At 41.8% G+C, this 17,116-nt stretch overlaps 1 protein-coding gene across 1 annotated transcript in view; it reads left to right on the top strand.

The window, feature by feature from the left end:
• Positions 1 to 321: 321 nt before the first annotated feature.
• The window catches only part of PLEKHG1 (pleckstrin homology and RhoGEF domain containing G1), a 170,308-nt gene continuing 153,513 nt past the window's right edge, over positions 322 to 17,116 (top strand). The window contains exon 1 of the mRNA XM_048505306.1: positions 322 to 541. The gene's annotated coding sequence lies outside the window, so the exon portion shown is untranslated. The remainder of the gene's footprint in view (positions 542 to 17,116) is intronic.

Raw genomic sequence — 17,116 nt, 5'->3', positions numbered from 1 at the left:
AACGCTTATATTTATGTTCTTCGATACTTGAACGGACTTAGGTTGAATTTGCTAAGAAAGATGGCTAAAGGACACTGATTGCTGGGTGGGTGTGAAGACAGTAGCGGAGGGGCATGGCGCTTTTTCCGGTTTAAATCCCCACTTGAGGCTGTCATTTGCTCTCCTGGCTCCACAGGCAAATCCAAGCGGTCAATGCGTCTCTTCCCCGCCCTCGGGGGAACTCCCGCGGCAGCTTCAGGCCAAGCCAGGCCTCCCTGAGGAGGGGCCAGCCCAGCAACGCCGAAGCCAGGCCAGCCGCGGGAGCTGGAAGAGTTTTCCACGGCGCATGAGAGGAGGGAAGGGGAAACGAGGAGGAGCTCCCGCCGGCTGCTCAACTTCTCTCCACAGTCGCGGAACGAGGCGCTGGGTGTCTCGGCGATGAACTCAGAAGCTCCCGGCTCCTTCGGCTCCCGGGTTTAACATCACGAGCTGCCTGGCTTGGAATCCGCCCGGGGGAGCCCCTCGCCGGCTCGGCGGTGCTGCTGCCTCTCCTCGGCTCCCGGTAAGGGCTGCTGCTGCTTTGTTCTTATGGCGGTTCCTCTTAGCCGCTCGTGGGCTCTGGCTCTGAGGGGAGGGTGAGCGTCCTGAGCGCTCCCGTTGCCTGGGCGGGCAGGGGAGCCTTTTTCCAGCTCCAGCTTGGTACTCTAGTCCGCTTCCCTCGCCTGAGAGTCGCTTGGCCCGAGGGATCGGGCTCCACCTGCCGTTTTCTGGCATCGAGGGAGGGTGCAGCAGGGGTTGCCCCGTTGTAGCCCGAGATGGGGGTACGAGCGAGTGTTCTTGCAGTAGCTTCTGCTTGCGAGGTGGAGGAAGACCGAGCATTACTTTACTGGGGGCACCTCTTCGAAAGAAGAGCGGCAGAGGTGCAGGGGGTGTGCGTGCTTGAGTGCTCATTCTTCACAGTTTGCGCCCTGGGCGCCCTCTTTAGATAGGACTCCGGAGCCCCTGGCTTCCCGGCTTGATACTTTCTAGCATCATTAGGTTCCCGTAGAGATGGGTCGGTGAGGCAAGGCTTACTTGGAAACCTTTCATCCCCTAAAGGGGCGATCAGAAAAGTCAAGTTGCCCCCGCCCATCGAAAACTCAGTATTATAGATAGACAGAAACAGAAAGCGGCTGGGTTCAGAGGACTCCTTATCTTTTGTTACCTGAAGAGACTTGGCAACCAGCAGAAAGGGAGGAGGGCTGTTTTACCCCTTGGAATCCTCCGTGTGTGTCTGCCTGCCATAAAGTTATCTTGAGACTGGTCTCTCTGTATTTTCCTTGCACAGAACCAAAGTTGCACTGATAGAGATAATATGATGATTGAATCATCATATTATCTTAATGCATGATGAAGCTGCTTTGTATGGTCTGTCAAGGCCATTACTACCTACTCTGAGTAGCAGCCATAATCTAGGGTCTCTCTCACATCATCTACTACCTGAACCTCTTTAGCTAGGGCTGCTGGGGACTGAATTTGGGACCTTCTGTGTGTAAAGCAGATGCCTTAACTCTGAGCCATGATGACCCTGCTTCGCTATATTATTTTAACTCCTCCTCTCCTGCACTTGCCATGGTTTGTTAAGACTTTCAGGGGTGGGGATTGTGTGCTTGCATCTGTTTTACTGCATGCAGATGTGCTGAGAAGCTGCAGATGAGTGTAAGTGCCTAATGTGAGAGCATGTGGCTAAATTGCAAGCTCACACCCCTGAAACGTGTGTACATACTGCCTTATGTGATTGTATGATGTGGAATATCAAGTTTGCCAAGCAGTGTTTCCAAAAATAAGCAAGTGTTTCATGAATGATAATTACTTAGCTTTGAGCAAAAGTGGTATGGGGAGTAAGGACCTGGAGTATTCTGACATTGTTGAACTTTTCGATCTACTGAAATTTATTTCTAGGCTGCCCCTCCCCTTAATGGGCGCAGGGCGGCTTACGACAATAAATGAACAGATTAAAATAAATGACAGTACGTTATAAAATGCATCATAAAATCAAATGTGATTCTTTCTGCACAAGTTTAAAAAATCTGTTTCATGAGGTCTGTGTTCTAAACAAGGCTCAGATTCTAACTTGTCTGCAGTCATATGACTAAACAAAAATATAAATACTTTTATGGTAAATAAGTACTGTGCCAGCCAGTTGGGGGCAACTTTTTAAAACAAGACCACTTTGGGATGTTATTCAGTAACACACTGTTAATATTCAGTCCTGTCTTGTTTAGCTCCATAAAAATGTCACTGCTGCTGGTATTAATTGCTGCTATAAAACTACATCCAATACTTGATGGTATCACTCCTCTCAAAAGCACCAAAGGACAGTATACCAAAGGACAATATATAATTCACCAGTGAACTTAGGTTGGCCTTCTGATTTCATGTCAGAGGCTCTTTTTCTCTGCTTCATATTTTACTGTAGTTATGTTTTGCTTTAGGAAAGTTCTTGCACTTTAAAAAATGGAACAACTAAATAAGTTCCAAATTGTGGCGAAACAGGCCTACGTTGACCTGCAGGCCCTATTCCACCCAGCCTTCTCCCAGGGGTTCCCAGCTTCTCCTGGAGGGGTTTTCTTTCTCTCCGTAGGGTAACTGCTTCCACCACCTGATGGAATTTCCCTCTGGGGAGGATCAGGGCCCTCCAGCTTCCTTTCCAACTCACCTCAGTTGTTTCCCTCAAATCTCAAGGGGGGCAAGGAGAGCCATTTCCCTCAAATCTCAAGGGGGGCAAGGAGAGCCATTTCTTCATACAAATAGCCCAATCTTATAGGGGGTGGATAGAAGTGGTGTGGAGCCATGCTGGCACATTCCCCCCCCAAACATACCCCCCCAAGCTGGCGAAAAGGGCAAAAACACCAGTGGCTGGGCACCCCTCAGCTCCACTGTGGCGAAACTCAGAAGTGGGCACCACCATGGAGGAATGCTGGTGTCCAATTAGGCACTGACAGGGGAAGGGGGGCAGCCAGGGTGTTCCCGGGGATGCAGCTGACTTTAGTTGGCTTTCCCCCAGCCTTTAGGACCAAGAACACTGCAGCCGGGGCTTCAGACTTACAGCACTCTTTTGAGTGGCGACACTGTTAAGCCCTATGGAGGGCTTCCAGACAGCTGGAGTCTTTTTTTTCTTTTAGCTGCCTCCCCATGCTTCCAAAAGCCCTTTAGTGCTGCTGTCCCTGGCTGCCTTGAGCTTTGGATTGAGCTGTAAGTAGTTTCCATGCCATTAATGTATCGTCCTTAAAAGCTCATGCTTGTTTCAGCTCTGTTTGAGATTTCTGTTTACTTTCAGATTTCTTGCTCATTGAATGCCCTATTCTATTGATTACAATATGTAATCCACCTTGTGTCTTGGTAAGAAAGTCAGACTGTAAATAACCAAATTATAATAAGTAACAATAAAGAATAAATTGAACAGGTGTCAAGAAGAGAAAAGAAGCTTTGCTGAATTGCACTGTTAAGTCTTCATTTTTAAGAGTTTTTGCTGTTCATGCAGCCATCAGTATATTTAACTGGAAGTGATTCCTAGATGGTGTTAACATCAAACTGGGCAAAGGTCATTGATAGAACCATCCCACATATTACACTGCAGCAATAAAGTGAATTATTACCATAGAAGTGTTTTAAAATGATTTCAAAAGCAAAATTATTTCCGGATTTCAACCTTCTACGCTGCCGATAATTTATATGAAATCGTTCGTGTATGACTGAAACATTCAATAACTGAAATAATAATGCTTGTGCATAGCGCTTATGTATCATATTTTAATTCAACTCTTTCCCTGAGAAGCTCAGTATGGCTTAAATGATTATCACAATAACTCTGCATGACTTAATGGATTAATGACTGGATTGGGATTTGAGCACAGATCTCTCCAGTCCTTTCCTGACAGTCTGACTGCTACATGGAACTAGGGATCTTTGCTGTTCGATCAAATGTTATCATTTGTTATCTGCTTGCTGATGGAATAAACAGTTTTATCGTACTAGCAGTTTGCTTTGAGATCCAGTGAGAAAGGTGGACAATAAATTAATATTAACCTGCTTAACTCCAATGGTTACCTTTCATGGCCCTCTTCCAAGTGCCTCTGCCTTCTGAGATGCAGGTGGTATATCAGCTCCAGTTTTAACTGTGGCCGTTTCTGCACGGGCGTTTAATGGCGGCCTGGGGACGTGCGAACGGCAGCGGCTTCCAGGTGCTTCCCCCCCACTCCCTCCCTGCACTTACCTTGTCCCCAGCCCTCCGGCATGTCGTTGAGGCCTGGGGACACGCTCCCCTGCTCGGCGATGCTGGAGCAGTCGCGCAGGGCCGGGGGGGCGTGTCTCCAGGCCTCGGCGACGTGCCGGAGGGCCCGAGACGCGCCGGGTTGGCCGGGCGACGGCTCTCCGCGGCGCCGTCGTCCCTGCTCTTTCTGGGACCGTTCATGTGAACGGTCCCAGCGTCGTTGGGTCGGTGCGAAATGCGCCGACCCAGCCGCTTCCGCCTCCATGCGGAAACGGCCTGTGTTATCAAGTTTTTTTTTAGATGTAATGGTTTTAAGAGGTGATTTTATTATATATGTTTTTCTTAGCTGCCTTAGTGGCCTTTATAAGGGCAGAAAGGTGGAGTATAAATAAATATTTGGTTAAATAAAATAGTACCAGTAATAAATAGCCTAAAACACAAGTTATGGGCACTATATGTTGAGTAACTCATACGGCTTATTCTTGGGATACGTGATACATACTGAAACAGTGTGGTATATTTGGCCCCAAAGTCATCTAATTGGAGGTTCCTGGTTCAAATGTTAGTTCAGCCATGAACTCACTTGGTAGCCTTAGAGAAGCCTTGATTGACCCTAACCCTCACCTGTCATGTGAAGGTAATAACATACCTTCCACAAATTTTGCATGACTTATTGAGACCATGTAAATGATCTACTTGTGTGTAGTATTAATTTAAGATATTTGTGTTCTGCTTAATAGAGCCCAAGGTAGTTTTGAGAAATTAGGAAATGTACTTTATCCTATTACTAGCATTATGTATTTAGTTCTGTACTTATGAATGGCTGTTCTTAAATTGACAGCTGGTAAAACTTACTGGAAATTATTTTCAAAGGAGGAATCTCTTTGTTATGTCAGAAACATGACTCACATGTCCATCCATTTCTTCTGTTCCATGGTAACATTTGAGATTCTTCTATTACTTCAGTGATTTTTCTCACTACTTTCTAGTGTGTTCATGGCTGGGAGGAGGTCAGAAGTTTCTTAGTTAAAATTTTTCCTACTTTTGGCTATCAGGGGTATAGTTCTGGCAGTCAACTATGCATACTGCTGAATCTATACCAAGAAATCCAAGATGAGGCTCAGCTATTTTCAGTTCCCTGAAAAAAAGGTAGGCCTGAGGATTATATTCAGGCCAACTGTTCTTCTCCAGGATTCTGAGCCTATCTATCTATGTATCTATCAGTGTAGTGTATCCAATAATTTCCCTTCAAATCTTCCTGCAGGTAGCATGTGTTGATTTGCTCCAGCTGCCAAGTAATGATAACATAATATTTTATAGTATTTTCAGTCTGTAAAAGACTATAGTGGTGGTGTTATAACAACAGTTTAATGTAGGCCAGTATTATTATCCTCGTACTGTTTGTGGAGGTTGAGACAGAGTCGCTTGTCTAATGCAGCAGAAGTAAGATTTGAGCCAGAGCCTTCCTGTATCACAGCTCATTTTCATAGCCACTAGCCATGCAACATAGAAGTCCGTAGGAAAGATTACAGTAAACTTTCTCATCTAAATTAAATGTAGCAGCACTGTAAGTGTTCTTCATGTCTTCCTTCCTGTTGGTAATGAACAGCTTTTACTGATTAAGGCTTGTGGTTCAAATTTCCACAAGTGCTTGTGGTCCTGGCCTCCAGCTAAATTTGTAATGGAATCCTGTTCACTTGTACTGAAGTTAAATCTGGAAGCAGCAGACAGAGGGTGTATGAGCAATTGTGGCCTCAAAGCAGAAGCAGACAGCTGCTTTGAAGTTTATGATTTACCTGTTTAATTTTTGTGGCATCTTGTAGTTTATATAACACCAGGGTGATGGAAAGTGCCATCAAGTCACAGCCAATGAATGGCAATCCTGTAGGCCTTCCAAGATAAGAAATGAACAAAGATGTTTTGCCATTTCTTGCCTCTGTGTAGCACTCTTGGCCTTACTTGGTGGTCTCCTGTCCAAATCCTAACCAGGGCCAACCCTGCTTTGCCTCTGAAATCTGATGAAATGGGACTGGCTCAGACCACCCAGATCAGGGCCATAACACTATACTTGATGATAGTGTGACCTTTCAAAAGGTATTTGAACTTGTTTTTATAGAACTGACAAAATCTGTAGAAAATGTCAGGAAGGTTAAATGGTATGCATTTGTGTATTTTATCAAGATCACCACATAACATAAATATTACTGAGCCCCAACACATTCTCTTTTTAAGTTGGCAACGTATTAGGAAAATTTAATCTAATGTTTGGAGCCCAATCATGTATCCATTTTCAGGTCTGGTTTATATTTAGTCCTCATGGAGTTCTATGCCCACTGACTTAGAAAGTGGAGGTAGAGAATCAAGTATTCCGATATTTTACCCCTAGCACAGTGTTAGTTATAGTGTTCAGATGACTGCTTCAGCCTCCACCTTGTACTAAAGAAAAAAGTATAGCCAACCAAATATTAGTGTCAAAGATGGTTGTGCTTATTCTTGCCATTGATTTTTGTATATTGTCTTCCTTTGCCAATTCTGCCTCAGGGAACATGTGCTTAATTACTTCAAGTAGGAAGTATTGCTGATATGAAGTTCTCCTGTGATAATATGTTTTAAATACATAAATGTACTTCTATGAATTCGTAGTTCATCTCCAAGTATCTATAGTTTGGAAAATGTAATTTTTACTCTTAAAGAATACCAAGCAGCTGCTTGCAACACATCATTTGAAAATAAGTGTCAAACTACAATTTTGTCTTTCAAGTTTGAACAAATAATTATGAGAAGATGAATTTAAAACTTAGATTCTGAAGAAGATAAATGGTTTTGCAAGTTGAACTTAATCTAGTCTAGCATTCAGTTTCATACAATTTGTTTACCATTTAAATCTAACTTATAACAGCATATTTTCCACTTATTAAATCCTCCTATTTTTATTTCATACCCCACCCATAGTTTAAAGCTTATTTCCAGACATACGGAATTCATAGTAACATTAAGGCTGTGCATCCGGAAAAAAATGAACTGAAAATAAACCCAAAAAACATTTCAACTTTTCTCATGTTTATTTTTGGTCTAAAGATTGGTGGTAATTTAAGGTGAAAAGCAGATCCTGGAAAAAATGCCCAGTTTTTCCAACATTTTCCAGGCAGGTTCAACCCCATTTTATTCTTTCCCTACTTCTCCCACTCAGTTACCTGGTAGCTGCCCCCGAAGTTCACGTTGACTTGGAGGTGGCTGGCAGCAGAGAGCTGAACACTAGGCTCAGCCTGGGTGGGCCCAGTATTCAGCTCAATGCCACTATCTTCAAAGCCCACTTGGAATTCAGATGGGGGGGGACGTGCAGAACTGAATTCTCTGAATGAGCCCAGCCCAGCATTCGGTTCTGCAACTCAGAATTTTTGGGGAATCAGGTTTAAAAGACCATTTTTTTAAAAGCCCGGAAAAAAAGCCATACTATTATGAGGGTTTGGGTTTTTCTTTTTTTAAAAAAAATCCAGATCTTTAAAAACCAAATCTGAAAAATGCCAGAAAAAAATGGTGCACAGTCCTAATTAACATCCTATTATCTAGGATACATGCCATATAGCATCAGGGGTGCCGCAAAGCAAAATGTAAGTGCAACAAAAATATAATGCACTATGACTATAAAAAGATTCTTCCCTATTTATCTTGCTTAATCACTTGTTTTCTGTGATTGGGTTTGAGCTGTTCCCCCTCAGAGTAAAGTTTAAATTTGACTATCTACAGAATTTCTGTATTTCATCTGTGGTTCTTGTTGCCTAAAATCCCTTAGATGTGTTGCACAGTTTTAACTCAATTATCTCCACATGCTTCAGTGGTTATTCTGTCATTATTGCAAACATCTTTATACTCATTCTGATATTTATGCATTTGTACCCAAAGCATTTAAGTATAAGAATCAGGTGCATAGCTTTGCACATTGTTCTCTTTCCTTTAATATTTTTTTCCAGGGCATTTTATTCAGGCACTGTTTCAAGGAGTGATGTTTTCTTCTGAGAATCTTTCACATATTTGAGGAATCTTAAATCAAAAGTTCTAAGTAAAAGAATGTAGAAATGGTTTTCAGTGTGTGCAATCTCTTAAGTTTTATTGAGCTCTTCAGAGTTTCATAGATGCTTAGTAAAAATAGTGATTGGGCACTGCGTTAATAGTTTACACACAAACCGTCCTTTGTCCATCTAGCTCAGTATATTGACTGCATGTGGCTGTAACAGTCAGACAACTGGTACACATTGCAGTGAACACATAAGCCTTGTGCAGATGACCCATTTGTGCATTCAGTCACCATGTAGGAAAGGAGAGTGCAGATGAGCTGACTAGCTCCGTCTCTGCACATTCATCAAATAGTCTGCATGACATACATGCAGAGGTTTACAGGGAAGCAGGATATGAGGGAACTTCTTCAGATGATTTGGTGTTGGTGCTCATGCCTTCTTCCCATGTGGTGAGTTAGTGCAAAGGTGGCCCTTTTGCACAGAGCTATATGTAGAGTTACCAGCCCTCCATGTGAGGTTGGGAACCTCTTGCAACTAACAATTGATCCCCAGACTACAGAGATAAATTTTCCCCTGGAGAAAATGGCTACTTTGGATGGTGAACTGTATGGCATTATACCCTCATTGAGGTCCCATCCCTTCCCAAATGCTGCCTTTTCCAGGCTCCCTCCTCAAATTCCCAGGAATTTCTGAGCCTTGAGCTGACAACCTAGGCTGTGCACCACCACAGTGTACACATGATTTTTCTTTGCATGCATGTTAAATAATTTTTATGTTTCATATAGCATGTTTGCAGCAGAAGGTAAAGATTGCACTATAGGGCTTATTACCAGCTTTGCTTTAACTTTCTAACGGTAACCACATGTTGGACCACATTGATATTAAAGTTATAGCCAGGAATTAGATGGGAGTGTGGATTAATGTGTCAGTTTAATATACTGACATCACATCTGTTGGGAATGGGTTTGGAATTCAAGAAGTTATTGAAGAATGGATAGAATTTAGAAAAACAGTTTTAAGGCCATGGAATTGAATTATATTGCATAACAATCTAGATTTTTTTGGAGGGTGGTCTTGGCTTGATTGTGTTTCAGTCTATGAAATGAAAAAATCTGACAGACTGGTATTAAAAATCTAAGAAGTCAGTGCAAAAACATACAAACCTTTTGACATTGCTATTTTTGTCAACAGCAGCAGTTATGCACAGTTATGCACAAGTTATGCACAACAATACGTACCTTGGATTCAGGATGCAATGGTATGAACTCAGCCAAGTAGAAGAGATGTCAGCAGCAATTTTGTTCCATGATTTTAAATGTATTTGCAACCAGATGCATGTGTGCAGGAGGATGGAAAACTTGTATACACAGGAAGCTGCTTACATTGAATCAGACCATCAGTCCATCAAGTCATTATTGTCTACTCAGACCACCAGCGACTCTCCAGGGTCTCAGGCGGAGATCTTTCACATTACCTCCTGGGGATTGAACCTGGGACCGTCTGTATGCCAAGCAGATGCTCTACCTCTGGGCCATTCTCCTCAAAATCATGTAAAGCTAATTTGTATTGCATCAGACACTTGGTCCACATTTTCACCCATGTATTTAACACTATTTTCTGTTGCTAAATAATAAACTGTTTTTAAAGGATACTGTGTATGCACATAAAAAGTGTATTGATCCTTCTGCTCCTCTGCTGACAATTTGAAAATTGTATGGGAATATCTGTATGGAGCTGAGCAGAAGCCCAATTCAGGCAATTAGCAGTAAGCTGACTATTGTAGTGAAGGAGTTGGCAAGCACATCCCCTCCACTACATATATAAAGTAATGTGTGATATGGATGCCCTAAATCAGGGATCCCCAGTGCACAGGCATAGTTCCAAGGGGGCAGGAGGGGGCGCGACACACTGGGCGTGCGCCCCTATGAGGGTGTGGCAAGGGCGTTCCGGGGGCATGGCAGGGGGTTCCGTGATGGGATGGGGCGGAGGATGCACCAGTGCTATGCCTCTACCCCAGTGTGCTGTCTGTGAGTGCAGTGGTGCCCACCAAGTGTTTTTAGGAAATGGGTTGAGCCAGGTAGGGCTTTTGGCCAGCAAGGATTCTGATTGACTATTGCAGATTTGATTGGCTGTGCATTTTTTAAATGTTGCTTTGGCAGCAGCTGCCACCAGAGCTCAATGATCTACGCTGTGTTGTTGAAGTTAAGCTGTGGCAATCATTTTGCGGCTGGCTCCATCTCCTATGGTAGCCCACCATGCTGTGTTAGAATTCCAAATGTATTTTGCTACAAAGGATGTTGAGAAGATGGATAAAAACTGTGAGGGAAACTATTGGAAATGCAAAGAAGTGGACCGTACATAATATTAAATGTGGTGGATGAGCAAAAAGACAAACAAATTGGAAAGAAATACATGCCAGAGTTCAGAAAATGTTGAAATTTAAATTTAATATGAAAACTAAGAATATGCTGCTGGGCATTTTGTGAAAAAACAGTAAAAAAACTTTGGAAGAATTGTTTAGATATATGAGAACAGTGTCTAGAGCAGGGGTCTGCAACCTGCGGCTGTCCAGATTTTCATGGGTTAATGGTCTAGAGTAATATTCACAGCACAATGGAAAACAGAAGAGTGTCTATCCCAGGGAAGAATGGAAAAATAAATTAAATGCAGTGATGGCAAAATTAATTAACTATGTGAGCAAAAGACCAATTAAAGTATTTCAAGATAAATAGAAAGCACATTGTTTATATTATTTCTAAAAAAATTAGGAGTAGGGAAGGATAGATATGAAGTATTGATAACATTCTTGATGTATTGTATTGAAAGTGTCTTAAAAAGGACAAATGTTGATATCATAATAGATGAGCTCCGTTCAATATTTGGGAAGGTTTTTTTAGAAATTAATCTTGATCATTGTAAGTATTTTTCTATTCTATTTCATTACAATTTACCTTGCAATATGGTTTAACATGAGTATTGCTTATATTTGATACTATATAGGATATCTTATGATTATACTTTTATGGCCATAATTGCATTACCATTTACTGTTCATAACTGTTACCAGCATTTATTTTTCATTGCTTATAATAGCTTTGTTTAATATATGTATGTATTTTTGTTTTGTGTTGAAATTTAATTGTAGTCATTACTTGGATATGGTTCTCAATTTTTTTCTTTTCTTTTATTCTTACTATTCTGATTTCATTTCATTTGTTTGATTTATACCCCATCCTCCCCCGTAGGGCTCAGGGTGTCAAGTAATAAGCAAATAACAGTAAACACCGATCAGATATCAAATATCAGCAGCAAATATCGAACCAACAAATGTCAAAAACAGCAAAACAGCAGCATCAGTAAACATAAATTCCAAATATCAAGTATCAAAAACATCAGTAATTATAACATAGCAATAGAATAACATTTCATAACATAACAGCAAATAACATCAGTACACAACAACATGATAGCAGGTTATAACATCTTAATTATAATGATGAACAAAATAATATAATGTCGTAGACAGCAGGAAATGGCCCCGTCAATGCCATCCCCATGTCCAATCTCACCCCTCCCAACCTTCCCCACTAACTCACCTACTAGCTTAAGCGAAAATAACACCTTGCCCTCTGGGACCCACAATGGATCATCTAAAGGGCTACTAACTACTAAAGGCTACAAAAATCAAACCACCTACTCTAAGCCTTCAACTAACTTCTACCTAAGCTAGGAAAAAACCCACAGGATTTACAAAGGGATAGACGACAGAGATTGAGCTGCAAAGACTATGAACTACAAACTACAGAGAATAAACATATAACATCATAGACAACAAGAAATAGGATCCCCTCCCTATGGAAATAAGTCATACATGGGACTATAAGATGAAGTTCAGCAACGTTACTCCTGCCCCCCACCCCAAAACTGCCACCCAGCATCACAGCCACGGCTCATAAAATGAATTCACAAGTAACATCACAGAGTTCCCTGCCACCAGCCTCTGCAACTCATTCTGTTTATACCTATTTAAATAAATTAAAGGATCCACAAGACTGTTTACTAGAGAGAACGTGTGGGATGAGTGCATATTCCTGACTAGAAATCCTGCTTTTAAATCACCATCAGCTCTGTAATTTGGTATGCGTGCCAGTGTGATGTAGTGGTTAAGGTGTTGGACTAGAATCTGGGACTCCCAGACATAAATATCTACTTTGCCAGATAAGCCAGCTGGTTGACCTTGAGCCAGTCACACAATTTCAGCCGAATCTACCTCAGAAGGTTGTTGGGAGGATAAATGGGAAATAATGTAAGCTGCTTGGGGGAAAGATGTGTGTAAATGAATGAATAAATATCAGTCCCTTCCCAGTGTGCCACAAGCTTTGTTCTCTTCAGTGGGGTTTGCAACTTGCACTTAACTAGATGGCTGATCCCCTGAGATATGTATTCAGCACCAATCACCAAAAGGGCTCTAGGTAGTGGTGTAGCCTTGCACCACTGCATTTGCTCTTCCTGGTCAGTAACCCCAGTGGAGGGGGCAGACGTGCTGGTGGTCACCCATTCCACAGCTCCACTGCCACAGAACCCAGAGCTCCAGGCTGTGGCATGGCTGTGCTGGCATCTCACTTGGACACCAGTGGATGTGGGGGGGGGGAGGCGCTGGGGCTTTCCTGGGAGTGTTAGTTGGCTCCTTCCTGGAGTTGAGAATGAGAAGTGCAGTGCCTTGGTCCTCAGACTTACTACATTCTTGCTGGTGCAAGTCCTATAAGCTGTATAGGGCTTTTATGTGGTTGTGTGTCGGGGTGTGTGTGTGTAGTTCAGGCCTTTTCCAAGCTCCGTACACTGCTGGAAAGCCCTCTTGGAGGCAGTGGGATAGTTCTGCATTGGTGCTATGTCCTGCCTCCTTCAGGTTTGGATGGGGTGTCGGTTGCCAGCAATTCAGAGATGAATTAGAATTGTTGCATGTTTAATAGCAAAAACCTCTCTTAATGTTTTTGGGGTTTTTTTGACAGCTAACACCAAAGTTTTTTCAGATTAATTGGATGTTACCAGTCAAACTTTTGCTAACAGACTCTGCATCTAAATTTAGTTTTCTTGTAGGATTTTTTTAAATGTCCAAACTCCAGTATTAGGCTCTTTTTTTGCATTTTATAGGTAGGCTGTTAATTTTCAAATCTAAAATAATGTGCACTGCTAGTTCCCAAACTTCTGAAATAAGGAATGTTCTTTGTAAAAATGCATATAATACAACAGAAAATGACTACACTACAGAAAACACTACATAAAATGAAAAAGACTGACAAAATTTACTACAGCATAAGATTTTGTGAGTCAAATTCTATGCTGAAATAAATTTGGTTTGTTTTAAGGTGTCACTGCAGTCCTGTTTTATATTACTCCTAAAAGTAAACATGGCTACATCTAGAGTAATTAAATACAGGTCATTTCAGTGCACTTGTCATATCGTTTTCTATAAAATTCATGTAGAATATGTAAAAGCATTGCATGTTTGTTTTAAAGCATCTCAAGTATTAGGCATCAACAGATATCAGAATCTGTCTTCTGAAGAATGACACATAATTAAGTTGACCTTGTTTGCTCTAGTGGCAGATATTTTTTCCTGCAGAGAACAGAAATATTTTAATGGAGGAACAACACAGAGTGAATAGGCATGCAGAGAACATTTGGCCACTTGTGTGGGTGGGAATAAAAAGGACAGGAAACTGAACTATTGACTGTGTAAATGCTGGGAGGAACTTCAGAATAAGTGAAGGGAATGTCTTTATTTCATCATGCACCTTTCTTTCATCACGAACCTCCAGGCAGTGTACAGGGTTCCTTGGCATAAACATCCTGATACTGAGCATAATGATGCAGACATGCTTATATCATGTGTTTTTCAACAATAACTTCCCATGTCCTTTTAGTCTACTCTCAGGTTATGTGTGGAATGAAATAGTGTATGTGAGTTAAAGAGAAAAAGAAGTGTCCTTTCCCCAGAAATTTCAGACCAAATTGTATAATTTCAGACTATTTCAGACGAAATTGTACAATGTCTGCTGATCATCTGAGACAGGCCAAGCAATCAAGCATTCTCATTCTCTTCTCTCCTGGACATGGATCTAAATGGTTCTGCCCCACTGCCAGGCAGAGCTACGCTTCTGTCTGCTCCTTTTTCTGAGCCAGACCTGAACTGTCACTGCTCTCTCCCTGAGGCAGACCTCAGTTGTTTCTTCTGCATTCCCTTCAACATCTTATCCCTCTTCTCAAAGGTGATTGGATGCTACAGCCACACTCCTATGGGCTCATCTGAGTGGCTGATTTCACTTTTAGGGGCAGGACAGTTTCCTGTCTGTCACACATACCAAATAGATTGGTGGATCAGTACAGACTGTGTTTATTCTGGCAAAGGAAGAACCACTGGGAACACCTTCCTAGTCTGAAAGCCTTGTAACGTGTAGGAGGCCTCTGTAATGTTCCCAGCTAGCAGAATGCCTACCGTATTTTGCCATACGGGAAATCAATTGCAGCTGAATGCACACAGTTTCCACTCCAAGTATATGAATACATCTTTTTACTGTTCTTCTATAAATGTTTTATTCTTCTCTGTCCAGACCCATACCTTGAATAATGATTTAGAAGACTCTGAAAGAAACTTCCTACAGATTTCTTTCTAAGGTGCTTCTGCCCTGAAAATAATTGATTGGGTGGGGAGATAATGCAACTTATGAGGTTCAAACTGCATGTGACGAGAAAGCAGAAAAGTGTATTTTAAAGATGTCTTAATTGCTAGCATTCTATGGTTGTATAGATATATGTGTATGAAATATTTTAGCAGCCCTTTGTGACTAAGGAATTTGTACAAGTGGTGAGATGTTCCTCATATCTGTATATTCAGAACCAGTATAGGTATGGTTTAGCTGCTGATACTCCCCTTGAAGATGCATACTAGCCTTAAGAAATAGCAAAGCATCTAAGTGATTTAGGGTAAGCACACTCCACTTCCACAGCAGGGCCACTTGAAGAGCAACACAAACACTGCAGTCCTATGTAGAACTATCTGGAGTCAGTCTTCTTGAACACAGAGAAGACTGTAGCCCAGTTCTGTGCAGGCAAACTAAGAAGTGATGGGCACCCCATCAACGAGCTGGGTGGCCAACCACGGTAATGCAGCTGCAGCTAGCTGCTGCTCCCCGGGAGTGGGGAGGCTTACAAAACAAAATAGTCTCCCCACCACCAAGAAGCCTCTGTAGGACTGAATAGTCTTACATGATCCAAAGGGTTGCATAAGTCCAGATTCCCCGCCGCTGGCTTAAGCCTGTAAATGGTCAGGAGGAAGCTGACTAATGTTAGCTGCTGTCCTGGCCATGCCATTGGACCCCTCCCCCGCTGCGTCAGCAGCAGGGGTTCTGGCTCCATGCCCCAGCAGTGGGGAAGTCATTCCGGTGTTCCCGCAAATGGATTCACCCCCCCCCTTTAGATGGTCATTCCGATGGTCATTCACAGTCATTCCGGTGTTCCCACAAATGGATTCACCCCCCCCTTTAGATGGGGCTGTAAGAAATCCTTCTCCAATCAACTGGAATAGTTTATTACGGACACAAGGCCAGCAAAAAGAAAACAAAGACAAATTCAAGTTGTACATATATACAGCAATCCATAATAAAAGAAATTTCAATTTACTACATTATTACAATCTCTATCTAATACTGCTCCCTGTCTTAACATGGATCTGTGCTTATTATATGCTAACATACAACATTTAGCTACCTGCAAAGATATGCAAGGAACATGGTCTTCCAATAAAATTCTTGTAAGAGCTAAGTCAGAGTCACCTGCGATTGAATTAGTATAGCAAATTAACAATGGTTGAATTAGAGACTTCCTTTCCTCTTTGCGGAGCTCACAATGCAGTAGGATGTGTGACATAGAGTCTACTTCCCCTGAGTTGCAAACACATACCCTCCTATGCCATGGGATTTTTTTGAAATCTTCCCGCTAAATTGGCAGATGGAAAAGGGTCAAAATGGGCCCTAGAAAAGACTTCATTTATCAGGAGCTGCACCAATTTGAGCCACTTAAGAACATCTTCTCCATATTCTACAGGAACTTAATCTTAACCCTTGATGGGTTAGGTCAGTCTAAACATGTCACACCTGTGGATTATTTGCCTGCAGAGAACCTCATCCTTCAAAAGAATTAAATATATCTTTTAGCCTACCCCTACAGAGGCTCATTGCCTGCATGGACTAAAAGAAGAGAGATTATAAGGCATCTTGCCTATATTCTCAGTCTGAAACCAAAATGGGTGGATCTTGATACCATTGAGCTGCTCTATACAAATGGAAATTATTGGAAAATACTTCTCACTTTTAATATACAAAAAATCCCATTGCAGTTAGTTAAGGAGAAAAAAACACTGAAACTTTTAAATATATTTTAACAAGGGTGTTTAATAACTCTTCAGTGCTTCTTTTGATTAATCCAATGCTTCCAGACAAGCCCATGACACAACTGGTTGGGAGAAAGTTGTCATCAACAATAATAAGCGCAGATCACCTGGAAAACTCAATTGAGATAGACTTGTATCCAGAAGGATACCATTATTGGTAAATTCCAGTGAAGCACCTGTGTTATTTTGGCTGCACTAGGCTAACAGTATTTTGTTGCAGATGCATTATTTATGGTAATGGATACTGTTGAGATATCCAAACAGAGATGCACTCTTTCTGTCTAACTATCTGCGCAGGTAATCTACCAGGCTGACCAAGAGAAGGTTCTCAACCTGATTTTGGGTCAAAGACTGTATCAATATTATACTTGCAACCAGCAGCTTACAATTCAGTTTCTTAAAAGAACTAAATGTATGGTT

The sequence above is a fragment of the Sphaerodactylus townsendi genome, linkage group LG01 (assembly GCF_021028975.2).
Source record: "Sphaerodactylus townsendi isolate TG3544 linkage group LG01, MPM_Stown_v2.3, whole genome shotgun sequence".
NCBI classification, from domain to species: Eukaryota; Metazoa; Chordata; class Lepidosauria; order Squamata; family Sphaerodactylidae; genus Sphaerodactylus; species Sphaerodactylus townsendi.
This window is presented reverse-complemented; position numbering and strand designations above follow the sequence as displayed.